This window comes from Xenopus tropicalis, chromosome 8, assembly GCF_000004195.4.
Source record: "Xenopus tropicalis strain Nigerian chromosome 8, UCB_Xtro_10.0, whole genome shotgun sequence".
Taxonomy (NCBI): Eukaryota; Metazoa; Chordata; class Amphibia; order Anura; family Pipidae; genus Xenopus; species Xenopus tropicalis.
Window position 1 is genome coordinate 51,772,660 of NC_030684.2, and position 16,477 is coordinate 51,789,136.

A 16,477-nucleotide genomic window follows, 5' to 3' on the forward strand; every position below is an offset into this window, starting at 1 on the left:
ATCAATGGATAAAGTGATATAACAAATATATGGTAGAAATAGAGAGCACTAGGCAGTACACGGGAGCACTTACCGCTTAATCAGTGTGCTGCACGCGGATCCTCTCCCCCAGGATCCAAAAATCCAAATAGCAATAAAACAAAAAGCAGAGCACCACTGAAGTAAAAACAGTCTTTTATTCCATATTTCTTAAAAGGCACAAGTACATCCCTTGAGAAGACTTTGGCGCTTGACGCGTTTCGTGGCCTCCCGCCACTTCCTCAGAAGCATCAAAATCCTTAAAGGGGAGGGGGATTATATACCCATAACCTACAACCCCCATTCAAAAACCAGGGACTGTTAACCCATACCTCCCCACAATAAAGCAGAGTACAAAATACCATAATATAAAAACATTACACAATACATAAGAACAATATACGAATCCATAGTACCCCGGAACCAGGAAGGGTGGGTAAATCCACAGAATCATACCATGGTATTTTGCCTAATAAAAACAGGATAATTCCCATTCTTTATTCATACCACCCTTAGTATCTAAAGAATTTAAATTAAAGATCCAGAAAGCTTCTCTTTTTAGTAATCTCCTTTCCCTATCTCCTTTCCTCACTTGAAAAAGGGGTCTATCTATTATCTGGAAAGAAAAACTACATTTCCCATCATGCTTCTCTATAATGTGTTTTGCTACTGCAGACCTTAAATCACCCCTTTCTAGAGCTGAGGCATGTTCTAATATTCGTGTAGCAACGTTACGTTTCGTTTTCCCTACATATTGGGAGCCACAAGCACAAGTAACCAAATAGACCACTTGTTTAGATAGACAGTTAAAATACTGTTTAATAGCAAACTCTTTCCCTGTCTGGGTGCTAGTGAAAACTTTAGAGACTTTCAAGAAATGACATGCCTTACATCTATTCCTCCCACACCGATAGTTTCCTATAGTTTTTAGCCAAGGAGTTAACTCCTTCCGTGATGTATACATACTCGGAGAGAGCCAAGATGCCACATCCCTCCCTTTTCTATATACAAAGAATGGTTTCTTATCCAACACTTGGGCTAAAATGGGATCCTGTAAAAGGACTCCCCAATATTTGTTAATACTTTTGCGAATATAGTGAGCATCTTTATTATATACCATAGAAAACCGTGTCTTAGGCTCCTTCTTAACTTGCAAGTGGCGACTACCTGTACATTTAGCTTTAAGAAGGTCCCCTCTGGTACTACTCACTGCCCTATCATAGGCTATCTTAATAACCTCAGAGGTATATCCCCTTTTCCATAAATCCATAGCCTGCCGTTGGAAGGCATCCCAAGTGGAGCAGATCCGGCGCAATCTGAGGAACTGCCCCACAGGGATACCCCTCAAACAGCTGGCCGGGTGTGCACTCCCAGAATGGAGCAAAGTGTTACGTGTAATTGGTTTTCTAAACAAATCACAATGTATTTGACCATCACAGACTGAAAAATTAACATCTAAAAAAGAAATAGTATCTATATGTATCTCAAAAGTAAATGCTATACCCATTACCTGGTCATTACAATACTTCACAAACCTCTGAAAAGTGATCTCATCCCCATCCCAAACACCAATGCAATCGTCGATATAATGAAAAAAAGAAATAACCTGTGTCCGAAAAGGATTACCATCTCCAAGGACATGGAGCCTTTCAAACCAACCCATGAAAAGGTTAGCATAGGTAGGTGCAAAGGAAGCACCCATTGCAGCTCCACGCCTCTGGAGATAAAACTTATTATCAAATAAAAAATAATTTGATTTAAGCAAAAAATCAAGAGAGTCCAGTACAAAGCTAGATTGTGCCTGCGGAAACAATAGTTCCCTGTCTAGCCAATAGCGGACTGCTTCCATGCCCAAAGAGTGATCTATAGAGGAATAAAGGGATACTACATCAAGCGAAAACCAGCGAAAAGTTGACTTCCACTTCAGACCCTGTATTTTATTAATGCACATAGTCGTGTCTTTGAGATATGATGGTAACATTTCCACAAGAGGGCGAAGAAGTCTATCTATATAACAAGATAACTTTTCACCCAAAGACCCAATACTTGCCACTATTGGGCGCCCCTTTACATTTTCCAACGATTTGTGGACTTTTGGCAATATATGAAAAATTGGGATAACAGGGTTATCACATCTCAGGGCTTCCACATCTTGGGTGGATATATGGTAACTCACTTTTTAATGTTCAAGCAGGAAGTTCTTCCATTCACAGGAAATGACATCTTTATTGGTGTAATGGTAACCAGCAAGCATCAACAAACTACTGTAGATACATATCAGATCAGAAGGCCACTATGTATAAAAAAAGAAAAATGAGAAATCATATCTATGGAAAACAGAGGAACTGCATCATAATTAAACATAATCACTGTCATGATTTGTATGCATGATTTGAGACAAAGCAAACATGCAGTTGCATTAATTTTGGCAAATTGAACACAATTGTGGTAGGCACAGCAAATTGCATCAAGAGCCTCACCCCTTTGCAACCACTATGATTCCAGAATTCTGGTAAAAACACTGCATTATGGGAAAAAACATGGCAAAATTGAACTTTGCTCACTGCACTTGCAGATATACATGTGCCATAATGTGTTGTAGTTTTTAAGCAACTTGGATTTTTACATTTCTGAATAACTTCCAAAACACCATGTAAATACTATGTAAATAGGAAGGCACATGTTTCTGCACAACCACACATTTGTGGTTAACCTTTTTAACATGACTTTACCAAACAGATAATAAATAATTTTTGCCTATTGTTTTAATCACAATAAATCCATGGGTTTTGCTATTTCTTTAATAAAGTACACAAACAGCAGAAAACTGAAGCTACTCCATGTTTGGTTCTAGTGAGGAAAATATTTAGAATACCAGTGCACAGTTAATATACCTGCATAATTATCTATCTCACAAGGAGCAAATATAGAGCAGCTTCATTCTCTGTTTGTCCTGTATAACTGAAGGAATAAAAAAATTAAAATTTTTTTCTGATGAAACAATAGGCAAAAAGCATGTTCACTGAACTCATTGATACCGTTTTTAAGTTATAACTTCATTCATGCATTTTTATGCATATATAATGCCCACTGATCAATATTTGGGATACCAAGGCACAAGGAATAGCTCTCTGTGACTCTTCTGGCCAGAAGCTCAAGTAGAAAAGACTGCTCAGTTTAATAATGTTTCAAAAGAAAGTCAAAGTCAATGCTGACATGGATGTCTGAGGGAATTATATCATCTAATGATCTGCTGTCTGGATGTTGGTCCTAGATTAAAGGCACAATGAACTCTGAATCAGTAAAGGACAAATGTTAATCTAGGGCATAAGAAGTCAGTCTGATCAGGTAGCATCATGTCTAATGAGAAGCTCATAAACTTTTAAAGGAACAGTAACACCAAGAAATGAAAGTAATTGAAATATAACGTACTGTGGCCCTACACTGGTAAAACTGGGGTGTTTGCTTCAGGAACACTACTATAGTTTATATAAATAAGCTGCTGTGTAGCCATGGGGGCAGCCACTGAAGCTGGAAAAAAGGAGAAAAGGCACAGGTTACATAGCAGATAACAGATAAGACACCATTGTATTCTACAGGGTTTATCTGATAGCTGCTATATAACCTGTGCCTTTTCTTCTTTTGAATCACTGCTCCCATGGCTACACACCAGGGTTTATATAAACTCTAGTAATGTTTCTGAAGCAAACACAAAACTTTTACCAGTGCAGGGCAGCAGTACATTATAGTTTAATTTCTTTAAAATATATACATTTTTTGGTGTTACTGTTCCTTTAAGAGGAAAGCAAAACACGGGACAAGGTCTTATAAATGTTTGCATGTTCCAGAATGTTCCAAAAATCTTTTTAAAATCTGGAATCTGTTAGAAACTTAAGTAGGAAAGGTGAGTTATTTACCCTTTTACATGTAAAAAAATTCTGTTTATTTGTAAAATGCAAGATTACAGTCAAGAAGGAAGGAATGCTTTTTTACTAGATGCCGATATCTAAAAACATATGTAGGGTTAGGGTTAATAGTCAACAGACAGACTGCAGTGCTACTCTTCAAAAAAAAAAAAAAATACAGAAATTCCATTTCAAGCTCCGAGGAGCAGCTATCCATTTTAGTAGCCTACTGTGTACCCTGCAAGCATAATGTAGCACTAATGGATAAACCATAAAGTCAGGCAAAAGCCTGAACACTTCCCTGCAAAGATAAAAAGAAAAAAGAAAATACCCACACACAGTTTCTAGACAAAAAGCAATCTTACTAGGAAAGCGTGGCAGAGACCTGGAATAATTCCAATAGTTACAATGCTGTTTTTTTCTTTTAATCAAAATTGTTAATTGGAGACTGCAGTGAATCACTTACACAGTACATTGTGAGGTTACGTCACTCAGTAGCCAGCTGGTAAATACATGGTGGGAGAATATGTAATAATTAATTTTCTAATTGAATGTTTGCATTTGTGTTGCTCACCATGTGGCAAACCCCAACCGATGGAGGCAGAGAATAGTCAGATGGCATTTGTATGGGAGTTTATATGATGTTTTCAGCACATACTGTCTCTTTTTCTATCCCTAATCACTTTTTAATTGGGAATTTTAACATATTATCATCCTGGCAATTATAAATTCAGAGATTTTTAGCATATTTTCTACGCAGTAAAAAAAAATTCATCTTCATTGCTTACACCCCTGCACTATGATTCTAGCAGATTTGCTTGTGCTTACATTCCATCAGCCGAGCAGTCAGGTCAACTGTATGGTTTCTACAATTGAACCCAATTACATCCAAACCAAAGGGTAATATATTGTAAAAATACTGCATTTTTGCACATATAACATTAAGTACACAAATTCACTGTATAATTTACAGGTTATTCAGGGCACAAGGTACTCCCTATTACATCACTAAGCACAGATTATAACTGACATCACTAAGCACCTTTTGTAAGAATATAAGTAATAAGATATGCATGGCTCTTGTCTATTAGATACTTAAAAATACAAAAGAGCCATTAATATCCTGTAAATGATATCCTTTTAAATGGTGCGTAATGATGTAATTAGCTATAATTGGTGTTTAGTGATGTCATTTCTGTCACATGAGTCCCTAAACTTTTGTATTATAATAAATAAAGTACCCCCTGTAAATATGAATAAAGAAATATATCTGCCTTTTGAAACTGTTCCATATGTATAAGCATTGACTCCATCTGGGAATGCCACAAAGAAAGTGACATATCAAACAATATGTGACAAAACAGTAATTATTGTTGTAATATAGATATGTATGAACTGCTGCCATAACAATACATAAGGATAGTTCCAAATATTATCTTACAATTAAATATTGAAAGTGAAAGTGACCCAATGACATTATTAAAAACAAGGTACTGTATTTGTCATAGCTTCTCCCCCATCATGAAAAGGCAGGGGGAGGCAAAGTAAGAGTATATAGTAAGGTGCATCGAATCTGCTGTTAACCTATTGCATTACATTCATATGAAGAGATCAGCTAGGCAATCCTACCTTTAGTGGAGATAACAGCAAATCCCATCATTTCCAGTTCAGCTGTAGAAAATGAGATAGAAATCATTTATTCAGCCATGGTAGGAAACATTCCAGGTAAACTATATCGTTGAAACCATTGTATCAAACAGATAAAAGCCCACAATCAAATCTTAATCAAAATGCCTTTATGATAACATAGGATGGAACAATATTTCAGATTAAAACACTTTTCATCAGGTTCTATTAGAAAAGATGTTTTAATGTGCAATGCCATTCAACATTAGTTGTGCATGCTTAAGGAGGAAGAGGCTACTATTCATATTCTATCCCCTTAACAGATGATTTTTGTAAAAGAATTTAGTACATACAGAAATACATATTAATTATATCATCAGAACAATTAAAAATGGAGGGCAGATTTACAAATGATCATTATGGATCCATCAATTAATTAGATTGAAACCTATATATTTAGGAACACAAATAATGATTGCTATCAAATTAGTTCATTATGAATCAATCTGATTTTGACATGTCAACTAGGAAAGGGCATTCATGCTTCATTTTTATCCATATTGATCAATATCCATACTGTTCTGATCAACCTGGTAAAAACTTAAATAAATGAACAAATCATTGACCTTATTCTTCTATGGAATTTGAGATCTCGGACAACTTGTTATTGATATCCTGTTCCACCATGATAATAACCTTGCGCACAAAGTAAAGACTATACATAATGGGCGTTCAGAGATGGGAGTGAAAGAACTGGACTGGCTGCACAGAGCCCTGACCATAACACAACTGAACACTAGGGGGATATATTGAAATGCCAGTGCCAGCCTGGCCTGATCACCCAATATAAGTTTCCTATCTATAACATATCAATAATAGCAAATTCAATCAGCATCTAGTAGAAAGCCTTCCCAGAGTATAAGTGGCTAAAGGTTGTTTTGGCAGCAAAGAGAGGACCAACCTCATATAAATACCATTGGTTTTCAAGCCAGATGTTGGATATGCAGGTGTCAACACACATTTGGCCCTAATGTGTAAATAACATTTAAATAAAGTCTCTCTTTCTGTCTGTTCGTTAACTCTTCTGAGAGACAATCCAACTAATAATGGCAACCCTAAGCTTTGCACATTCTGGGGCCTTCCAGAGCATAATTGATGTATACTTTTAATTGTGTACACAGAGTAGCAGCACCTATAGTAGCAATTTCTAGATCATCTAAGAAGGGACTGTAGTTGTCTCATAGCAGGAGTTCTAGTTCAATAACAGATAACAAGACTCGGGTAGAACAGGCACTGTTTTTATAATATATGAGTCTCTGCAATATCTGCTTTGCCCTGAAACCCTGTGACCATTCATGGTTATTTAATACAGCTTATTTTAAAAAGGTGCAGACTCTAAGTATATAAAGTGAATTTAAAATTAAACTACCTAAATTATACTGTACTGTTTAGAACAATATATTTAAACCTTGTTTATTCTCTAAACTTACTCTGTACTGCCCCCAGAATAACATACCCAGATTTCTTTCTCTGTTACAGCCAGTTCAACCAAAGCTCTTTTGCTGACTTCCTTGTCTAGCGTGATGCTCTGCCCCTTTTTGCTATCTATGCACTCCTTGGGGCTGATTTACTAAGACACGAATTCCGACCGAATTGGAAAAATTCCGATTGGAAAACGAACATTTTGCGACTTTTTCGTATTTTTTGCGATTTTTTCGGCGCCTTTACGACTTTTCGGAAATTATCGCGACTTTTTCGTTACCAATACGATTTGCGCGAAAAAACGCGAGTTTTTCATAGCCATTCCGAAAGTTGCGATTTTTTCGTAGCATTAAAACTTGCGCGAAAAGTTGCGCTTTTTTCGTAGCGTTAAAACTTAAAAGGCGCAACGTTTTGCGCAAGTTTTAACACTACGAAAAAATCGCAACTTTTTGCGCAAGTTTTAACGCTACGAAAAAATCGCAACTTTCGGAATGGCTACGAAAAACTAGCGTTTTTCCGCAAAAATCGTATTGGTAACGAAAAAGTCGCGATAATTTTCCGAAAAAATCGCAAAATACCGATCATTACGAAAAAAACACAATCGGACGCATTCGGCCCGTTCGTGAGTAAGTAAATGGGCCCCCTTGTGTCTCTAACTATGATGACCTCAAAGAGGTGCCTACTGCACATGTATGATTGCTTTTAATTGGAGTAGAGGCAGTGAGCATGCCCAGTAGGCACCTCTTTGAGGTCTTCATAGAGAAAAGGACTGCTCAGAAAGCAAAGAGGTGGAGCTTCATGTTAGACAAGGAAGTCAGTAAAAGAGCAACAGTTCAGCTGCTTGTAATAGAGAAACAAAATAAATTTGCATGCAGGCAGAAAGATATGTTATTCTGGGGGCAGTTTAGAGTAATTTTAGGGGATTTTAAAATAAAAGGCTTACTTATCCCTTAAGCATTTTTATTTCTTTATTACTTGAAAGAATACGTGTGCATTTCATGCAGTCAATTAGACTGACAGTACAGGGGTAATTATTTTTAAACACTTTGTTAGAAATGCAATTTAAGCACATTCAGGATTTTGCTGAACTTTCTGTATAAAATGCTGTCTCTACATCGAATGCAGAAACAATGGAAGTGAGTGGTAATGAAATGCCAGTATTCACATTTCTCAGAAAATAGCGGTCACATTGTGCTCAAAGCAAGGCAGCCGAAATGATCCCATTTGTGTGTGCAGCAGCATACTGCTCTTTACTAGTCTGTTTAAAGGGCTGTAACCAAAATATGACATTTTTGCATAATAAAAGAAAATGTAACACTAAGCAACTTTTCAATATATAGTCGTAAAACTTTTTTTCTGTGTATTGAAACTTATTTGTATATGTTATTGCTATTTCCTACAGTGCTAATTCTGACTACATGTACCACTTACACAATATGGCAGATGTAAGCCCTCCTCCAATACCTTGCACACTTCTGTGATTCTTGTTCTTTGCAGGTCTAAAATTTGAAAGGTACATGCAGTCAGAACCACCAGAGCAAGAAGACGCTAAATCAGGGGTCCTCAAACTTTTTTAAGTAGGGGGCCAGTTCATGGTCCCTCAGATTGTTGGGGGGCCGGACTAAAGTCCTCCCCCAGTGTCCTAATACTATGGCCTGCTCCCCGCTACTTCCTTCCACTCCCCTCTGTGTCCTCCCGCTCCCTCCTGCATCCTCCCACTCCCCCTGTGTCCTCCTACTCCCTTCTCAGGCTCCCCCCTGCGTCCTTCCGCCCCCCCCCGTGTTCTCCTGCTTCCTTCTCCCGCCCCCCCTCTTCTAGCTCCCCACTGCGTCCATCTCCAGCATCCTCTGCATCCTCCCACTCCCCGATCCGTTCTCCCGCTCTCCGCTGCATCCTCCTGCTCCCCGCTGCATCCTTGCATCAGATCATAGTAGGGGCTGTATCCGGCCCGCGGGCCGTAGTTTGAGGATGCCTAAGGTAAATAGACAGATGCAAAAAAGTACAAGTAAGTTAGAATTAAATTTAAAAAATTAGCGCTGTAACGTCACCGGTCAGCCCCCCCCCCCCCTCCGTCCCCCCAAAAAATCTTCAAAGGACTGCAACCTTGCTGGCCCATGCGTGCAAATTTTCAGGAGCGGCTATAGTTGAAGCTGACCCTATGATTTGGGCCCCACTTTCCCCCACTCGGGGTCTGCTTCTTTTATAATTACTGAAAAAAAAATGTATATTTGGGTTCCCATTTATGCCATTAGTCCCAGTATATTTGCAGTAGAAATAGTTTTACTTGGTGAAATTGTTAGGCTGAAGGAGCCTGTGTCACATTTTTTTCCTGCTCTAACAAATTAGTTCCAGCACAAGTAAGCTAAACAGCCTGATGATTACGTTAGTAGAGGTATGGGATCCCTTATCCAGAAACGAGTTATCCAGAAAGCACCAAATTACAGGAAGGCTGAATTTTCTCCTCATCTAGCCAATGTTCATTTCAAGTTGCCAGGCATATTTTCACAGAACATCTCATATTTACTAAAAGTTTTAAACACATTGTTGCAAGAGAACAACCAATCAGATTCATGCATTCAAACAGGTGAATTGTACATTGTACTTGCTGATATTTTGTTATAGGCTACAAGAACTAGTGCAAACATTGCCCCTGCTATTACATAACTCGACTGGATTTGTGACACCACAAACTGCTTATAAGATGGTAACTGGCAATTAGGTTTAGTTGAGCAGCGCCAAGAACAACTATACAGAAATGCAAGTGACCTCATTTTTTGCGACAAGTACCTTTAATAAAAGGGGCTCTATGTACAACTGACTGCAGGCAAATTTTGCAGGACAGTAACTGTGCTTGCAATTGTAAATGACCCCAACAATCCTTTTAATCTGCTGTAGTTCCTATTAACAGTTTATACAATGTTAGAACTAAGCAGATTTTAAGAATAACAATAATAATGATAATGGGAATAATAATACACAATTAATAAGGTTCTTTAATTCATTGTAGGGAGTTAGTTCTGTTTTATGATGTGAAGAGAGTGGCAGGGAGTTTTGTATGGTTACCAGGGAGCTTTCATAATGTACTAAAACGCCCACTGCTGCCTGCTGAATATCCATTGTATGCTACATATTAGCTGCATGTTTGAACTGCCATTCAGATAAATCCATGCATTTATTTTACTCTTCACCTAATCCCAAAGATAATTCCATCCAACATCCCTGTCATGTGAATTTGCTGTACCCCTAACTGCTGTGTGCCTTTTATTTTCCACAGACATTCTGACAAGTACAGTGTGTGCACGGCATTTGCAGTTCTAAAAGATAATTAACCCCACTGGGGAGGGTGTTTATAACCATAAATTGGTGAGGGATTTCATGTATTCCCCTAGCAATATTTAGTAACCTGCTTGTACCTTTGCTCAACACAATCCACTTTGTTTTACTACCCTTTAACCTCCTCTTAGTGAGAGAATGGAATATAAACCTATGCCTTTGCTGTCTTTCCTTTACCAGGATAGGAGCTTTCACTGCTGGTTCTGGTGGGTCCTATATTTTGTCAGAAACAAAATGTTAAAAATAATATGAACCTGTATTATAATTTGTACCCAGTTTACTTCTGCAGTTGAAAATGTCTAAACCTTCCTCGCTGGGCAAAGCTGCAAGCACAGCTGTAGTGAATTCTACGCCAAGATGCCAAGAAATAGGAGAATTAAAGGAACAAAATGCAATCTAACTTTTATGTATACCACATATATTATATCTAACTTATAATGTAGCAACAATAATGCTGATTCGCTCATAGCACAGATCAGGAATATACTCAAAATACTTGGTCTATCCCTGCAGAGTAAATCAAGGCACACTATTCAGCAACACAAGAACAATGGGTTACCCCCAACTTTTTGGAATCAACTTCCGAGTGGAACCCAGGCAATTTCTATCTAGCTCTAAAGGTCCCCATACACTGGCAGATCCGCTCGCTTGGCGATGTCGCCAAGCGAGCAGATCTTCTCCTGATATCCCCCACCTACACGTGAGCGATATTGGGAGAATCCAGGGTAATTCGATCGTTTGGCCCTGGGGCCAAACGATCGAATTATAGTGACGGGCATAGGTAAAGTCGGTCCGGGGACCGCATCAACGAGCCGATGCGGTCCCCGATCCGACTAGATTTTCTAACCTGCCCGATCGAGATCTAGCCAATTTCAGGCCAGATATCGGTCGGGCAGGCATGTCGGAAGTGCCCATACACAGGCCCGATTAGCTGCCGAATCGGTCCAAGGGACCTTAAGTCTGTATACTAGTTCCCTACTAATAAATCCAGAATCTTAATCCCACTGACACTCCTCGGTGAAGCCAAAAGCTGCTCACTAACTCACCTTAACTACCTGTCATGCCAAGTGTGACCTATTATAGGGCGAATTATAGGGGAAAAAAACAAATTGCACTTTGTACATTGCACTTACCTCAATGTATTTTTACTTATCAAGTGAAATTGCACAAACACACCTCATTGCTGAAATAATTTGTATTGTTGTGCCCACATGGTGCTGACTGCTTAGTACATTATACCAGTACCCTTGATTCTGCAGTCATATTGCTGTACTTACTTATCACAACTAAATCATAACTAAAATCTATAATTCTAAATATACATTTATATGACGTGCTAAACTATAAGAAAAAATGTTGTTTACCATTTTTAGCCTAAAAAAGCTGCAGATTCTCTCTGAAATAACAAGGTAGGCTCCAAGCAGCAAGCTGGCACATAAACTAGACAGTGTAAAACATGATGTTCTGATTAAAAAAGGACAAATATTTGAAAATACCAGATATTAATTCATGACAGACATTTTTTTTATTACTTCTGAAAATGTGTGGTCAGGGCCACCATTAGAAATACTGGGTTGCCATTCAACAAAATGGGTTCCATCCCAATGATCAGTGCAGGGTGCCTATGTAGGCAACACTAAGTTGCAGATATTGCTTTCTTGTCTATGCCCCCTGGGCCTAAAATTGCTGGTTCACCTACTACAGTTCCTGCTACCCTGTCTGTTAGGTGCCATGAGTGGTTTGATCTTTACATGTGCAGTTATTTATATTTTTTTATGATTTGTTTACGATTAACTTTTCAGTTCTGCCACTTTCCAGCCTGAAATGTAAAATTCTGTCTTGTTGTCAGGGTCACCAGGAAACTAGAAAGCAGAAAGTTGGCATGTATGTGCTAATAAAGGCTCAACCCCTCCTAGGGTTGCCACCTGCCTGGTATTTCACTGGCCCAGCCAGTTAAATACCAGCCAGAGCCAGTATTACAAATGTATTGGCAATGTAATGTAATAGCTATTCCTTCCACCCCCCAGCCTGCCTCCAATCCGCTCCCTACCTTTTCCATTCTTCCCTCCTAGTTCTGACTGCCTAAATCATCTCCCGATTCAATCCTTGAGGGCATAACCCAGCCCCCTTGATGTCATAACTCCTTCCCCTGGGTGACACAGCCTGCCCATTTACATCACAGACCACCCTCTTGCAGGACCATCTCCTACCCAGCAGGTATAGGCAGCCCAAAAAGGTTGCAACCCGAACTCCTCCAGATCCTCGGGAATGCCTACCTATGCAATATCTGGCCAAAGGTCAGCCAGATATCTATTGGGCAGGTTTGAAAATCCCATTGGATAAGCAATTTGGTACATAGCAGAGTGGGGGGAAAAGGAACTTTTTGGTCTAAGAACCACTTACTGTATAATAGGACAGTTCTTTGAAGCTGACCCAGGTGGGTGGTGGTCTCTTCTTTGGTGTTAGCTATGGGGTAATAAAATCTTCCAATAGCTCCACTCAAAGGTATGAGGCAATTACATTAGGTTAACTATGCAGCGGCAGGTTGGCCGCTAGTTAGTGTATGCTGGAAGGATCTTTATATGTATGTGCTATACATTCAGTTAATTCCATAGATTTATTTTACCCTTCAAGTAATTCCAAAGCTTATTTTTCACATTTTGAAATATTTCCATAATATAATAGGGAGAACACAGCTGAAAAGAAATTGCAATTATTTGTATATTACTTAGGTAGGGGTAATTGGCTCCTGACCTCCAGGTTAAAGTTTAGGAGTTTGGGGTCAGTAATGACCTTCCCATCTTCCACTGGGATTACGTGATGGGAATAAGGAGGAGAATTTATAAACCAAGATCGAACTGACAGAGCTAAGAACTGCTGAATTTCCAGCTTTCAGCCAGTCCTCTGCAACAGGCAATGTAATCATTACCAATGCACTTCACACCTCTCCATCAACATAGATGGGGCACTTTCCATCTCCAGCTTTAACCCTAGGGGGATTTCATATTAAGGAAAAAAAACATTTGAGCTGCAATCTAAAAAATCTATTGCCATTGTGACCAAACATGATGGTTTCCCTCTAAACTGCAGGGAGTTTTACTTCAGCATCACAATTGTAATGATTTCCCAGCCATTTGGTCATTATAAAATAATTTCTAGTATTCAAAACACACTAGATAGTAACAGAGGCCTTATGCAAGTCACATATCTCAGTGTTGCAGGGCAATGAGACACTATTACCATTTGTGTAACACTTTACACACATTTTTACAAATATCAATAATATAAAAATAATACTATATGACATTAGAAAACTGCAGTTTTTATCCATTATGATATGAAGTTACTGGAGTGAAGATATATTTGTAGAATATCTTTGTTTCTCTGAAAGACACCAGGGCACATTTATGTCCACAAGTGCAGTTGGTGCCCCCTCAATCTATTAGCAGTCAGTTGCACGCAAAATCACTTTCATTAAAAGGTGCTCCTTGCACTTATTGTTGCATAATTGTGCTCAACCCTCTCAACCCTGACTCGAGCCTGTTGCGCCTATTTATGCAGAGGAAGCTACTGCTACCTCCTGACCAGGTGGTAGCTCCAGGGTTCAGTCACTTGCCACAGTTCAGTTGCGCCAAAAGAATAGGGCGCACACGTTGCTCGCAAATGAACATTGGAAATTATGCTCCACCGGATTAGAAAATTTTTGGTGATATTGCACCCAATTTGCAATAAAGCACATGTGCAAGCTTTAATTTTGGTGAATTGAATGCAGGTGCAGTAGATGCAGTTAAAGAAATAGCCTCCTTGCAACTGCAATGACACTGGTATTCTGACACTGGTATTGCACTTTACCCCATTCTTTTTCACTCATAGCTGTCAGTGACAGTTCTTTGTAATTCACTTCTGTCACAGTACTGCTGGATGAACCTTGCTTCAGCAATATAAGGGTTAGCAGGTAGGCATCCCCTTAGGCTGATGCCAGATGTGGCGTAGGGCTGATATTTTTGGCAAGCGGAAAAACGCTTGGCGAAAATACAGCCCTACGCCTGCTACTTGTGCCTGCACCCGAATGAATGAGATACGCTCGGGTGCAGGCACATGTAACCAATATACGCATGAAAACGTGAGGCTTTGCATTCTCTCACGTTTTTATGCGTATATCGGCTACATGTGCCTGCACCCGAGCGTATCTCATTCATTCGGGTGCAGGCACAAGTAACAGGCGTAGGGCTGTATTTTCGCCAAGCATTTTTCCTCTTGCCGAAAATATCAGCCCTAAGGCTAATGTCAGACAAGGCGTTTGGCATATATATTCGGCAGTTTGCCGAAAATATACGCCAGACGCCTCATCTGACATTAGCCTAAATGCTTTACATGCACATCTCTGCATATCTGCACACTCATGCACCTGTAAATGAAGGCAAATTTAGAGACCATTACAGAACACTGTATACCAAGCCTTGCGTCTGACTTGTCAGCAAAGGTGCAACTGGTGCAAGAACTAGCACTTTTTTGTCTGGGGGGAATAGTGCTAGGAAGGGAAGGCAGGCTATAGTTGTAGGGGATTCAATTATTAGAAAGGTGGATAGGGTAATTTGTCGCAAAGACCCTACATGCCGAACTGTGTGTTGCTTGCCTGGTGCTAGGGTTCGGCATGTGGTGGAACGAGTGGACAGATTGTTGGGAGGGGCTGGGGAAGACCCGGCGGTCTTGGTACACATAGGTACCAATGACAAAGTTAGAGGAGGGGGGGAAGTCCTCAAGAACGATTTTAAAAAGCTAGGTGCGAAGTTGAGGGCGAGGACTTCCAAGGTAATTTTCTCAGAGATATTACCTGTGCCACGAGCAACATTAAGAAGGCAGCGGGAGCTTAGGGAGATTAATGCGTGGCTGAGAGATTGGTGTAGGGAGGAGGGCTTTGGGTTTCTCCAGAACTGGGCTGATTTCTCAGTCGGCTACAGGCTCTTTGCCAGGGATGGGCTGCACCTCAATGATGATGGGGCAGCTGCTTTGGGGGAAAAGATGGCTAGAGGGTTGGAGGAGATTTTAAACTAGGAGTGGGGGGGGAGGGTGCAGAGGGAAATTCTGTGGTAGACAGGATAGATGAGGTAGTGGGCATAGTAAGGGAAAATGGGGGAGGAGACTTGCTTCGGGATACTGATAATGGCAGGGAGGCCCATAAGTTGTTTACACGTCATTCTCACGCCGGAACCAGTATTAAATGTATGTTTACCAATGCAAGGAGTCTGACTGGTAAAATGGGAGAGCTGGAGGTACTGGCGTTGGAGCGGAAATATGATGTGATTGGAGTTGCTGAAACTTGGTTGAATGAGTCTCATGACTGGGCAGTTAATATTGGGGGGTATACATTGTTTCGGAGGGACAGGGGCAATAGAAAAGGAGAAGGAGTGTGTCTGTTCATTAAGCAGGAATTAAAAGCAAATATTAGGGAGGAAGTGATGGGGTTAACAGAGGGAGCTGAATCCTTATGGGTTGAGCTTCTCACAGATAGTAAGGAATCTACCAAACTAATTGTAGGGGTATGCTATAGACCCCCTAATGTAAGCGAAGAGGAGGAGGCCCAGCTCCTGTTGCAAATAGAAAAGGCTGCTAGTTTGGGGCAAGTGATAATAATGGGGGATTTTAATTACCCTGATATTGACTGGGGCAATAGTACTGCCAGGACAGTAAATGGGAACAAGTTTATAAACTTGCTGCATGACAACTTTATGTCACAAGTTGTTGAGGAGCCAACCAGGAACCATGCTATACTAGATCTAGTGATCTCTAATAACCCAGAACGTATAGCAAATGTGCAAGTGGTTGAACCCCTGGGTAATAGTGACCATAATGTTATTTCATTTAATGTTTGGTGCAGGAAACAAATTTACACGGGGGCAACAAAGACAATGAATTTTAGGAAGGCAAATTTTAGCTCCTTAAGGGCAGCGCTTCAGGGCATAGATTGGGGCATTATGTTTTCTGATAAAAACACAGAGCAGAAATGGTTGTCATTTAAAATGATATTAAATCATTACTGTTCTCAATTTATTCCATTAATAAGAAAAAGTAGAAGTGTTAAGAATCACCCTATGTGGCTAAACTCTGAGGTA

The 16,477-nt window shown here is 39.8% G+C and overlaps 1 protein-coding gene across 5 annotated transcripts in view; it reads right to left on the minus strand.

Moving 5' to 3' along the window:
* Positions 1–16,477, minus strand: part of sertm2 (serine rich and transmembrane domain containing 2) — a 62,900-nt gene that overhangs the window by 37,855 nt on the left and 8,568 nt on the right. For 3 of the 5 annotated variants that reach the window (XM_031891350.1, XM_031891348.1, XM_031891349.1), the window contains exons 3-4: positions 5,553–5,594; positions 2,195–2,311 (exon numbers count right to left, since the gene is read on the minus strand). The gene's annotated coding sequence lies outside the window, so the exon portion shown is untranslated. Of the gene's footprint in view, positions 1–2,194; positions 2,312–5,552; positions 5,595–8,462; positions 8,531–16,477 lie in introns of all 5 variants that reach the window. The other 2 variants (XR_004219756.1, XM_031891351.1) reach the window with 2 other exon arrangements.